At 37.8% G+C, this 12,993-nt stretch overlaps 1 protein-coding gene across 1 annotated transcript in view; it reads left to right on the top strand.

The window, feature by feature from the left end:
- The window catches only part of Wnk1 (WNK lysine deficient protein kinase 1), a 130,367-nt gene that overhangs the window by 30,301 nt on the left and 87,073 nt on the right, over positions 1–12,993 (top strand). The window lies entirely within an intron of this gene.

Here is a 12,993-nt window from a genome sequence, read left to right as displayed (position 1 = left end):
AATATGCATATATGATAAACTGAGTGTATTTTCATATGAAAGCACTTGACAGGGCAGGTTGAGACTGGGTTTCTCTGTGTAGCCCTGGATGTCCTGGAACTCACTCTACAGACCAGGCTGGCCTCAAACTCACAGTGATCCTCCTGCCTCTGCCTCCCAAGTGCTGGGATTAAAGGCCTGTGCCACTACTGCCCAGTGCAGGTACTTTTAAAAGCCAATTTTGTATAGGATTCTGTAATTTCACTTTTCTTCCTTAACATTCTGCTATCATGCTGGGGAGATAGCTCAGGTTGTAAAATGCTTTAGGGCTTGAGTGTGATCCTTAGAACCCAGGTTTTTCTTTTTTTAAAAAAAAAAAAAAAAAAAAAAAAGGAAAAGCCAGGTATGGTGGTGCATGCTTATAATGCCAGTGCTGGGAAGGCAAAGACAAGTGGGTCCCTGGGACTCACTAGCTAGCCAGCCAGCCTGCCTAGCTATTTGGTTAGTTCCAGACTAGTTAGAGACCTTGTCTCAAAATAATAATTAAAAAGGTAGGTAGGTATAGCTCTTGAGGAACAGCTCCCAGTGTTGTTCCTAGGCCTCCACCTGCACATAGAGAAAGGAGAAAGGAAACTGCCCTGGTATTTTTTTCTTCTGGACATATTTTGCTTTGGAAACTACTTAAATGAATAATGAATGCTTCCCTCTTATCATTAGACTTTTTCCTTTTGGTCTTAACTTTTTTCTGCCATCTGTTCTGGTTTGGTAAATAGACTCTTGTAAATATGTGTTTTTTCCTTGAGAAATGTTTCAATTGGAGAACTTCTACTTGATTTTTCTGTTTTCTCTTTTTCTGAGAAGTATTTTATTTGTGTGTTGGAAATTTTGTGTTTGCTGTCACCTACCCTCTCTAATCTCTTGGGCTATTTTGGCAAGTTGTTTTCTATTCACTCCCAGGCAACTTCCACTTGTGAGTTTATCTTTAATTTCTGTAAGTTCTTTGGTCCTGTCCCTATCATCTTTTTGTTTTAGAATCATAACATTTTATGTACTCTAAAAGCAGATGATTCCTCTTGACTCCTTTTGTTTTTTGAGAGTCTTGGCTGTGCAGCCCATGCTGGCATGAACTCTTTCCTCTTGTCCATCCTGTTTAATGTTGGGATCCCTGGTATGTACCACCTAAGGGCTCTTGAGTCCTGCCTCATTTGTTCTAGTTCCTTAAGTCAGTGCTGTATCATGCATTCTGAAACCTAACACATAGTGTTTACACCCTGTTTTCTTGATCCCCCCCCCCCCCATCACCCTGAACAAAATGAAAACAGCTTTGAATATCAGGTTCAGTGAATTCATTGAGAAGCTCACTAGCTTTGCAGTATCTACCACCACTGCATTTACCCCCCTGTGCTGACAATTTTTTGCATGACCTTCGGGTTCAGTGCTAGTAACACATTGTGAATTTTTAATCAGTTGTTTTATTGGCTTCATTGACGACCCACCCCCAAGAAAAAAGTTGTTTATTTTTACCTCATGTGTGGCATTTGATGCTGAAGAAATTTTCCATTTGATTCTCATCTGTCTTCTCTTTTCTTGGTCCCCTTTTCAGCTTGACTGCTTTCTTTAGAAAGTCGCAGTAGTCCATGAGAAGCTAAAGTTCAGCCCTTTCGATTAATTGTCTTCACATTGACCTCAGCTGTTTCACTTATACACACCACTACCACCACCACCACCACCACCACCACCACCACCACCACCAATTGCCAAATTTATGGCAGTGTCTAGGGTATTGAATACTGTAAGTCATTTAGTGAAAAATAGTTTGCAGTTTTTAAATAGAAATAGTTCCATTTTGGGGGGTTTAGTTATTTTATATTTCTGTCACATTTAATTATTAACTTAAAGCTTTTTGTAAGCCATGTTTTAGATAGTGGTGTAGGATTTTATGTGGGTGCCTCTCTCCCCCCCCCCCCCCAACAGAGAGAGGTGCAGAGAAATGATTTAGGCCCCAACTTACACATTTGTGGTCCAAATTTGGAGATTTAAGTGGAGGGTGCTTAGTGTGAATAGAACCTATGAATTAGTGCACATCTGAATTGAGAAAGTGGTATCCTTATAAGTAGATTTTTCTACTGTTGCAATAAATAGAGTAAAAATAAAGATAAGCTATAGTGAGAAGGGGCTGACAGAAGAGCAAAACCAGACTATATTTACTACTTATAATGGAGAATTAAAAAAAAATTGTGGAAACTGGTATGATTTCAGGTTAATTCTTAGAGGATTCCATGAGATGTAAGGGACATTGTACCCTCTCCCCCTGTGATCAGCATATATTTTACCTATTGAGAAAAGTTCAGCTAATGCAAATAATTTTTTATGTGGGATAGACCCAGTTTCATCTTAGGGATACTACATTGGAAGGTTATAAGAAAATCTGCACTAGAATTTAATCTGTAGGTTTGGCCACAACAAATTTAGGGGTGATTTTTCCTATTGTACCTCAGTGCAATTGTGTGTGTGTGTGAGTGTGTGTGAGTGTGTGTGAGTGTGTGTGTATATGTGTGTGAGAATCATTTTACTTCTTAGTAGTTATTTACCCACTCCTTAAGCCTCTAATCTCTTCTGATTTTATCAAGAAGAATAAAATAGGAACTGGGGAGATGTCTCAGTTCTAAGAGCACTTTCTGCTCTTTCAAAGGACCTGGGTTGGGTTGCCAGTTCCCACATGGCAGTTCATAAATATCTATAACTCTGTGGGCTCTGATGCCCTTTTCACATACATACACACAGGCACAAACACATGAACATAAAATAAAGTATAAAATTCCTATAGTTAATATGTCTGTCATTTAAAATTGCTGTTATACAGTGTACTCTGAGAGAATATTCCAGACTTAAATAATTATGACTTAATTTAAAATACTGATAGATTTCCTAAAATTTTCTGTAAATAATAATTGGAATTTGTACTTTAGTTGCTTCAGACTTCTTATTAACTGCCTGAAATTAATTTTTACCACAATACTTAACATCAATTAGTGGTACTTATTTTTTAAAGATAGAATAGATGCTCAGGTTTTTGCTTAGTCAGTGTGGTACACAGTGATAAGGAGGGAGGACTCTAGTATTGACCTAATTTTCTTTTTTAATCAAAGGATTCCAGACATGTCACCCATTTTTTGATATGTAGAATTATCATGGGGGGGTGTCTTAATTTAGTAGTAAGACTTCAAATATTACCAAATATAAAATACCATAAAAATTAAAAGGACTTGACTAAATATTTTTTGAGATATGGATTATAGGTTTGCAAAGGTTCAATTTTAATTAATAAAAGCCAGTTTTACTGTTTCAATTGTGAATTGGTCTTGAATTTTTCTGGAGCCAGTAAAAGGCTCCTAAATGGATGGGGTTGAAACAGAAGCAGAGAGATGTCCAGTTAGAGGATATAAACAACTGAATTTTTAAAAAAATTTTGTAAATTGAATTTATTTACTTTGTAATGGGAAGAGGGAGACTAGTGTTCTGGGGGACTCGTGCCATAGCACAAAGGTGGCAGCCAGAGGGCAACTGTGGGAGTCTGAGGGATTACATTTAGGTTACCAGGTTGCATGGCAAACACTTTTAACCTACCTACATATCTTGCTTTTCTTTATTATTTTTAGTGAAATAATTTTTAAAATTTCTTCAAAAATTTTTAAGAGTATAATATAATTACATTACTCCCTTCTTCCCCGCCCAAACCCTCTCATATACCCCTCCTTGCTCTTTCAGATTCATAGCCTTTTTTATTTGTTGTTAATATGTGCATATATGTATATACATATATTCCTAAATATAACCTACTCAGTCTGTATAATGCTACTTGTATGTATGTTTTCAGGGCTGACCATTTGGTATTAGATAACCAGTTGTTCTTTCCTGGCAAAGACTATCTCTCCTACTTTTGGGTATTCCTTAGTTACTTGTAGTTCTTTGTGTATAGTTGAGGCCTTGTGGACTTTCTAAATGACATTTCTGTAGAACAGCGAACTAAAGTCAGGTACATTGTACTAAGTATTGGTATTGTATTTTTCAGAAAGATGAAGTTTATGAGTCAATAAAAAAATTAGAGTAACTCATGAGATTGGAGTTAACAAGCAATAGTGAGCCTTTGGGATCCAAACTTTGGTCCTCTTATCTACTAAGCCTTCTCTCTCTAATCCTAGTTTGTGTTTTTGAGATAGGGTCTTATTAGTAACCTAGGCTGGTCTCATTCATAATCCTATCTGAGACTCCCGTGGTTCTAGGATTACTAGCATGTACTACCACTGCAGGTCCAACGTGGCCTTTTTCTTAAAGATATATTTGAGGTTAACTTGGCTTGCAAGTAGATTCAGTTTAATTTTGTTTCTCCAGGTACTTTCAGAATTGTTTGATATGGTGGTGATGATTAGCTGCTCTATAGGGAAAAGAGAGGACTTTTGGTAAAACTTGAGGTAACCCCAGTTTCCTCTGGAACTATCAGTGGTGAGGACACAGAGACCTAGCTCTATGATATCACCCTCAGCAGAGTTCCCCTAAGCTTTTAAAGGACCTTGACTTAGATTCAGCTGTGATTCTTAGTTTTGATGCAGAAAAGAATTCCAGGCCTAGCTGATATGATAAGCAGAACTGAAGAGTTTATTGTTATTTCTTTTAAATAAACTATGTATATGGGAGTGTGTGTGTATATATGCACGTATGTCACTGCATGCACATCAAGGTCAGAGAACAAACTTTGGAGTTGTTCTGCTTTTCTGTGGGTTCTAAGGAATGAACTCCAGCTTATATGGCAAGTGTCTTACCCACTCACCCATCTTGCTTGCCTTAAAGATTATATATATATATATATATATCTCCAAATCTACACAGAGGAAACCCTGTCTCCAAAAAAACAAAAACAAAACAACAACAACAAAAAAAAAACCCACCAAGATATTTTAATAAGAGTGTTAATAAGAGCATAAGTGTTAGAAAAAGAAAGACATTCCCCTCAGAGCATGGGTGTGGGCTTCTCCGAGTCACAGAAAGTAAGATATATCCAGATATAGATGGGCTTCTTAAGAGTGTCACAATTAATTGTCTTGTGTACCAGCTTGGTGGCTCAAAAGTTTAACATCTCAGAAAGTTGCTAGAAAACCTTCGTGGGTGTTTGTTTTCCCTTGGGAAGTCAGATTATAGGATGGCTCTAGAAATGCCTTGAGCAGAGTTATAATCTGATAAGGTAAAACCAGAAACAACTAGAGTTGCACAAGGAGTTTGGTACATATTCTTTCTCTGTAAATGGAGTTTCTGGTGAGATTCCTAGAAACTTAATTTTATAGCTGAAAAGCAAGCAAGAAGGGCCTTAAGCAATTAATTGTTCTGAAATTCTTCTTTGCTCACTGGAGGCTGGATTCTTGAGTAAAGATCTACAGTCTTTTGGCTCCCAGGATTTTTTTCTGTCTTTGTACTTGTTTCAGAGCTGGAGACATTCTCTTTTCCAGTACGGGAATTGTTGGTCTCTTTCTTGCAAATCGATGTTTTCTTTTCCAGTGTCCCTTTCATTTCCATATATGGATTTCCAGGGGCTTGGCTAGGTGATAGCTTTAGCCAGGACCTCCCTGACACCTTATTTTCTATTGGTGGGCATCCCCAGAGTGGTACAGGGTTCACAGCAGCAGCTAGCCATTCAGCCTTTAATTTACTTCTGTGGACCTTTCTCCCCCCCCACCCCCACCCCCACCCCCCCTTTTTTTTTTCCTCGAGACAGGTTTCTCTGTAGCTTGGCTGTCCTGGAACTCAACTGTGTAGAGAAACCAGGCTGTCCTCAAACTCAGAAATCCGCCTGCTTCTGCCTCCTGAGTGCTGGGATTAAAGGCGTGCACCACCACCATCTAGCCTCCTTTCTACTTCTTTTATCCTATCTCTGTTATTAATGATTCCAAAACCCCTACGTATCTGTTTGTTTGCCTTTGGGGCCCATTTTGGCCTTTTAAGCTTCTGTGATATCTGGGGCAGACAGAGTTAAAAATACTTGTCTAGGAATGCCTTTCCTTCTGATAACTCAGGGCTAGCATTAGTGTACTTTTTAAGGTTCTCAAGCAGCAATCCAGGAAAGAGGACAGAATTTTTTTCCTTGTTTTAAGTAATTTCACAATCTTTGTCATAATTAACAGACTGGTGTTACATGTCTTTTTAATTCATCCCTTCTATAATAAGGCAAATATCATCACCTCTTTTCTGATCTTGGTTGCCTTTCTGGTATTTCCAATAAAGATGTCTAGGGTAGAATTTTCCTCACTTGGTAAATACCAAGATTGGAAACATTACTGTGACATCTGCATGCTGCTAAGTTGCCCTCGTAATCCTTTGTTGTTGTATCTCTACTGTAAAAAATGACAGTAAGATCTGTAAATCCGCCAGGCGGTGGTGGCGCACGCCTTTAATCCCCAGCACTCGGGAGGCAGAGCCAGGCGGATCTCTGTGAGTTCGAGGCCAGCCTGGTCTCCAAAGCGAGTTCCAGGAAAGGCGCAAAGCTACACAGAGAAACCCTGCCTCGAAAAAACAAAAACAAAAACAAAAAAAAAAAAAAAAAAAACCCAAACAAACAAACAAACTGTAAATCCTGTCAATCAAATAAGTGAATTTAGAAAATTCCTCTATAAATTTATGATGAGAATCATGTTTTCTACTACATAGGACCAGATCTGTCAGAGAAGGAGACTGTACTCTAATGGTTCCTTCATCTGGCATGTCTTACAGAGGACATAATTTCTTTTGTTTGGCTGATAGATAAGAGTACTAACAGATTTTATGGTCTTTGAACTCTCCAAAAGTTATAAAAATTGGTATTATTTTGATAAAGACTTGCTGTTCCTTGTGTCTCTGAATTAAAAACAGTTCATGAGATCTTGGAGTTTCCCCCTTAGAGTTTATGAATTCAGACATGTTTAGAAGGACCATACCATAAGTGCTATTAGAAGAGGATATTCTAAGATGGCAGTGTTTGCTCCCAAAATATGAGGTAGTCATACCCAGCAGTCATGTCTCAGCTTTAGATCCCATAGCAGGCCATTAAGATGAAGACATGAGATGCTCTTGCCATTTTCTTAAATTTTTACAAAACAGTCTAGTTGTAATAATAGCATCATAGTTTAATGAGTCATTGAAGATTAAGGTTTCCTAGTTTCCTGGTTGATATAGTAGCCATATGGCAAAAGCTTTTTCTTTGTTAGTATACCCAATTTAAATTTATTCCAGTTATTTAGAATGCATCCTAATAGGGGAATTCTTTGGATTGCCACCTATTGTCCCCATTGTTGGTTCAGATTGTGTGAAGATACCTGCTCAAATCACCAATTTCCCTTGTATTCTGAGTAATGCAGCTGAAGTTTTCTTTTGGAGACCTGACTTAAAGGGGGCTGTTGGTTTTTGTGCCTATTGGGAAGTCAGAAGCAGTCCAAATAGAGCCAGGGCTAGGGGTTAGGGAAGATAGGAGGAGTCTCTGGAAATGGAGAGGTGAGTTGGAGGATCTTTTAGGTAAGAGAAATCATCCCTGCTTCTTCTTCCCATAAGACTTCCATCACCCAGTGGTAAAGGCATATTGAAACAAGCTACAGAATGAGAATGAATGAGGAGAAAATCAGACTAAGAAGCAAACTTGTTGCATGTAATCTGAAGAAAGTACATCCTTAGAATTATAGCCGGTACATGCAGTCACATACAGGTAAGATTCAGATTTAGGCTCATTGCATAAGAGTCACAGCTAGGACTGATACCATCTCTGAGTCACCAAACCTAAGTAAGCTTAGAACTTGTCCACAGAAACCTAGGATATATGGAATTTCAACAGACAAATTGGGGCTTAAATTAGCTTCATTATCTAGTGTCATAAATCGTTTAGCAAAACTAATGACAGCAGTCAAAACCTTTGGCAAGATTAGATCCCTGCTACCCCAGGTAAAAGTGACTGTGAATTGAGCCTCTAGTTTTGTTTTGTTTTCTTTATTTGTTTGTTTTTGTTGTGTGTGTGTGTGTGTGTGTGTGTGTGTGTGTGTGTCTGTCTGTCTGTCTGTCTGTCTGTCTGTCTGACAGTTTCATTGAGCCACCATGTCTAGTAATAAAATATATTTTAAATCAGGTGCAATTGTTTACCCTTGTAGTCCTGCTACTTTGGTGTCTAGGAGTTCAAGCAAGATAGGAGAATTGCTTGAGCCTTAGGAGTTCAAGACTAGCCTGAGTAACATAGGCAGATTCTCCATCTCTCATTGCTGCTTTTTTCCTTTTACATTTTTGTTTTTATTTTAAATAAGGTCTCACTATTTAGATCAGACTGGCCTTGAATTCAGTCCTCCTAACTTAGCCCCTGAGTATCTTTTAAGAGTTAAAAAGACTGGAATGAGGGCTGGAGAGATGGCTCAGAGGTTAAGAGCACCGACTGCTCTTCCAGAGGTCCTGAGTTCAATTCCCAGCAACCACATGGTGCCTCACAACCACCTGTAATGAGATCTGGTGCCCTCTTCTGGCCTGCAGTCACATATGCTGTATACACAATAAATAAATAAATCTTTAAAAAAAAAAAAAAAAGACTGGAATGAAATACTGATGCCACGGTGGTGGTACAGTGGAAACTTGACCTAATATGAAATGAAAATGCACTGAAATCCAATACTAAATTAAATGAGAAGTAGTACCACTTTCCTCAGTCACTTAGCCTCAGTTACTTTGACTTGTGCCATGACTGGAAAGTTCATACTTTTGATAGATAACCAATAATACAATAATTCTGTCACCATCAGTAATGACCCCTAGTGGACAGATTAGGTGACTTTGTGGATAACAACCTTTGGCTGGGGAGTTGAAGTAAAGTGCAAAAAGATGTGAAAGAGAGTTTGGTATATTGTAAGCATTACTTTAAAAAAAAAATTTGGTTGGAGCTTGGATACGTGTGTGGTATGTAGAGGTGAAAGGAAAAGCCAGTGTCTTCCATCATTGAGTCACAAGTTATTAAAGACCTGGTGACAAGTGCTTTACCTACCAAACTACCTCACCAGCTTATTGAAATAATGTTTTTGCCAGTCTTACAGTGAAAATTTAGAGAGGGAGCAAAATTCTGAGGAGGAAGAAGTTCCAAAGAAGATATGGGAAAACTTGCTTGCTCATGAAGCAGGAATGCAGTGGAGGCTAGAGGGGACTGTTGTAATTAAACTGATTATTATGACTCATTCAAATGTATAGGGTCACTGCCAAATGAGGAAAGATGAATTTCTCCTCCAGGAATTGGGTTTGGTCAAAGAGATGGCTAGAAAGCTCTTATTAATAAATTCTTTAGTATGATCATACTCCCACCTACCTGGCCTTTTTCTCCTAGCTTTTTGTACTTTTGTTTTGAGTTAGGGTCTGTCATACTAGTAGCACAGGCTGAGCCTCCTCTGAACTTAACCTCACAAATGCTTGGGTTATTCGTATGTACCACCATTCCCAGTTTAGCTTTGTTTAAGAGAGAGAGAGAGAGTGTTTATAAGTGTAAGCTCAAAGTCAGAGGACATCTTTCAGGAGTTAGTCCACTCCTTCCACCATGTAAGTACTGGCTGCTGAGCCATCTCTCTGGCCTTTAGACTTGTTTTTGATACTAGTGGGAGGAATAGTGAAGAGGAATCATGACTTGTTTCCTTTCTCAAACTTCCCCATAGATACTTTTGAGTCTGACTGCTTGACCTTGTAAAGTTTTTCTTGTAATGCTGTTCTGTTTTGGTTTGGAGATGGTTTATTTTGCATTTTGGAGGGAAACAGGTTATCATTAGCCAGTCTGACCTCAAACTCTCAATCTTGAGTGCTGAGATTATAGGCATGCCACCACCATGTTTTATATTTTTTATGGCTGTCCATGTATTAGCTCCCTTCCCCCATCTGTATTTCAGACTCACTTGCATTTTTATTTGGAAGCATCTGGTTTACTCTCTTCTCTCCCTTATTTCTGGAACAGAGTCTAAGACTCTGGCACATGTCTTTTGTATCCTTGCCTCCCTTAAGCCGTAAAGTTCAGTTAATAATGATAGTAACAAAAAAAGATAATAAGCGAAGATATGTTGTAAGAACTGAAAAGAAAATTAGTGAAGATAGTGATATATCTGAGAATCAGGAACCGAAAGAAAGCAATGGAGGTAAAGTCTCACAATAAAGGTAAGTCTCACATGCACACATGTATGCATTTCTACACGTAAACTCTTGTAGAGAGTAAAGGATGGAAGGAGGCTATTTCAGAGAGAGAGTAATTGACAGTTTTCCTGAATTAAACATAAACACTTGAAAATTTATTATTTTTTTAAAAGTGCAATTAGAGTGGGCATTGATTATTCTCATCTATAATCCCAGCATTTGGGAGACTGCAGTAGGACTGACTGCAAGTTCAAAGTCATCTGGAACTACATGCCAAACCCTCTCAGAAAAGTAAAAAGAGGTTGTTTAAGCATAATAATGACACTGATAAAGTAAGCAACAAGATATGATTTTATACTCACCAATTGACAAAGTTGACATGTGGTAAATAACTACCACATGTGTAGGCGTGGTAGCCTTCAGACACAAGATAGTGTCTAGACTGCTTAGGCTGCTATAATTAAACTTAGGTGGCATTAATTTATAAATAAGAGAAAAAAATTCACAATTCAGATAACTGGGAAGTTCAAGGCCAAATTGCCAACAGGCCTCCATTTCTGGTGAGTACTTACTGTGCCTCAGAGAACTTGTTGCATCCTCCCAGGGTGGAAGGGGCAGAAGAGATTAACTTGTTACCTGAAGTGTGTGCCCACTCCCCCTCTAAAGTCACCACCTATCTCCTAAGATCTTGGAGGTCAAGATTTCAATGTGAATCATTTAGACCATAGCAAAAGCATATAAGAGCAGAAACGAAATTATGTTTTAGTTACCAAAGTATTATTATTATTTTGTTTGTTTGTTTTTGTTTTTGGTGTTTTTTTATTTTGGTTTTTCGAGGCAGGGTTTCTCTGTGTAGCTTTGCGCCTTTCCTGGAACTCGCTTTGGAGACCAGCCTGGCCTCGAACTCACAGAGAACCACCTGGCTCTGCCTCCTGAGTGCTGGGATTAAAGGCGTGTGCCACCACCGCCGGCCAAAGTATTATTTTTAAGTGGCGTTGTATACATCATTAATGGACACTACAATCTAGTGCAAGATCTCACAGCTACCATGATTTCCAAGTAGTTATTAATCTGAGTGTCTTTTTGGGATACCTATAATCATTTGTTATTTGATTAAGTCTGTCAGTGATAATAATCACAGGTAATGCAGAATACTCTTACATGTTTGCATTCATAAGTATGAAATGGTAAGTTTTAAGCTGGCAGTGGTGGCACATGTCTTTAATCCTAGCACTGGAGAGGCAGAGGTAGTTTGATCTCTTGAGTTCTAGGCCAGCCTGCTTGAGAGCCAGTTGCAGGACAGCCAGGGCTTCACAGAGAATCCCTATCTCAAAAAACCAAACAACAACGACAAAAAAATTATTTTAATTCAAAGTTAATGAAAATTAACATTTATTTTTGTGCAAATTTATAAATCTTCAAAAAAGATTTTAGATTTTTTTTTAATGTATGTGAGTGTTTTGTCTGCATGTATGTATGTATGTACACATATATGCCTGGTGCCAGAGGAGGTCAGAAGAAGGTGTGTTAGATTCCCTGGTACTGGAATCATGGATGGTTGTGTTCTATCATGCTGGTGTTGGGAACTGAACCTGGATCCTCTACAAGACTAATAACTGGTCTTAACAGATGAGCCATCTCTCCAGTCCTGTAAGTTTATAAATCTTAAAGAACTTTGTGAATCCTACAAGAAGCAGTGCCCTGCTGGGCTTGGTTTCCCTTGCCTTTAATCCCAGCACTCAGGAGACTGAGGCAGGTGCATCTTTGTGAGTTCAAGACCAGACTGGACTATATAGTTAGTTCCAGAACAGCCAGGGTTGTGTAGAGAGATCCTGTCTAAATAAAACAAAACAAAAACCCTAGTGTCCTATAAATAGTTATATGTACAAGCCCAAGAAGATTAACAGTGAAACCTTAATTGTGGTTTTGGAGAAACAACAAATGAGGGAGTGCTTACTAAAGATTCCTAAGTAGATAATGTATAAATTGTGGTATGTTCAAAATTTTTTACAGAATGTAAAAACCAGATGATTCTTACATATCTAAATTCAGGATACTGTTCATTCAAGGGTAGGGAGTAAGAAGGAGGGGCCACTCGTAACACAGAGGACTTTATAAATTAGATGTGTAATATTAATTCACATTTTAGTTTTGCTGGGAATACTTTTTAAAGTATCTATTTTGAGAGTGAGTGGCTAGAGATAGTTTCCATTTTAATAAACAGAACATTGTGTAAATGGATCTTGTTAAGGTATAAAAACAAAATGGATTCTTTTCCCATTCTTCATCTCAGGTAGTAAGTAAATTAGTTCCTGTAATGGCACCAGAAACTTTAAACACATGATGAAAGCATACTTACTAGATTGCTTGATTCTGTTAAGTTTTGTTGGGTGATGCAGTATAATCATAAAGAAAGTTATAATTAGTATAAAGATAAAACTATAGTGATTGTTTAATCTTTTTGCCTTCAGAAACCCATGACCATTCCATGTCATTATTTGCCTATTTCTAACGATTATTGGCTGATTTTGGAAGTAGCAAATGAGATTATATTTTAGACATACATTGATACGAATAATAAATAATTATTATATTTAAATTATATTATATTTAAATTATATTATAAAGTCAAGCATCACTTTATAATCCAATTTTCTTAAACATGTAGTGGTCTGTTCTCAGACCCTTAGGGCATGAAAATGACTGTTAATAGTGTTTCTTTTTAATTTTAATATTATTTATCATTAATTAATACAGAATTAGCACATTTTACTTATTTTTTAGACAGGTTTTCTAACTTGCCATCCTCCTGCCTCAAGAGGCTATCTGAGTGCTAGGATTGCAGCCATGTACCATCAT

Source organism: Peromyscus eremicus, chromosome 3, assembly GCF_949786415.1.
Source record: "Peromyscus eremicus chromosome 3, PerEre_H2_v1, whole genome shotgun sequence".
NCBI lineage: Eukaryota > Metazoa > Chordata > Mammalia > Rodentia > Cricetidae > Peromyscus > Peromyscus eremicus.
The sequence above is the reverse complement of the archived record's forward strand: the minus strand, read 5'-3'. Positions and strand labels throughout refer to the sequence as shown.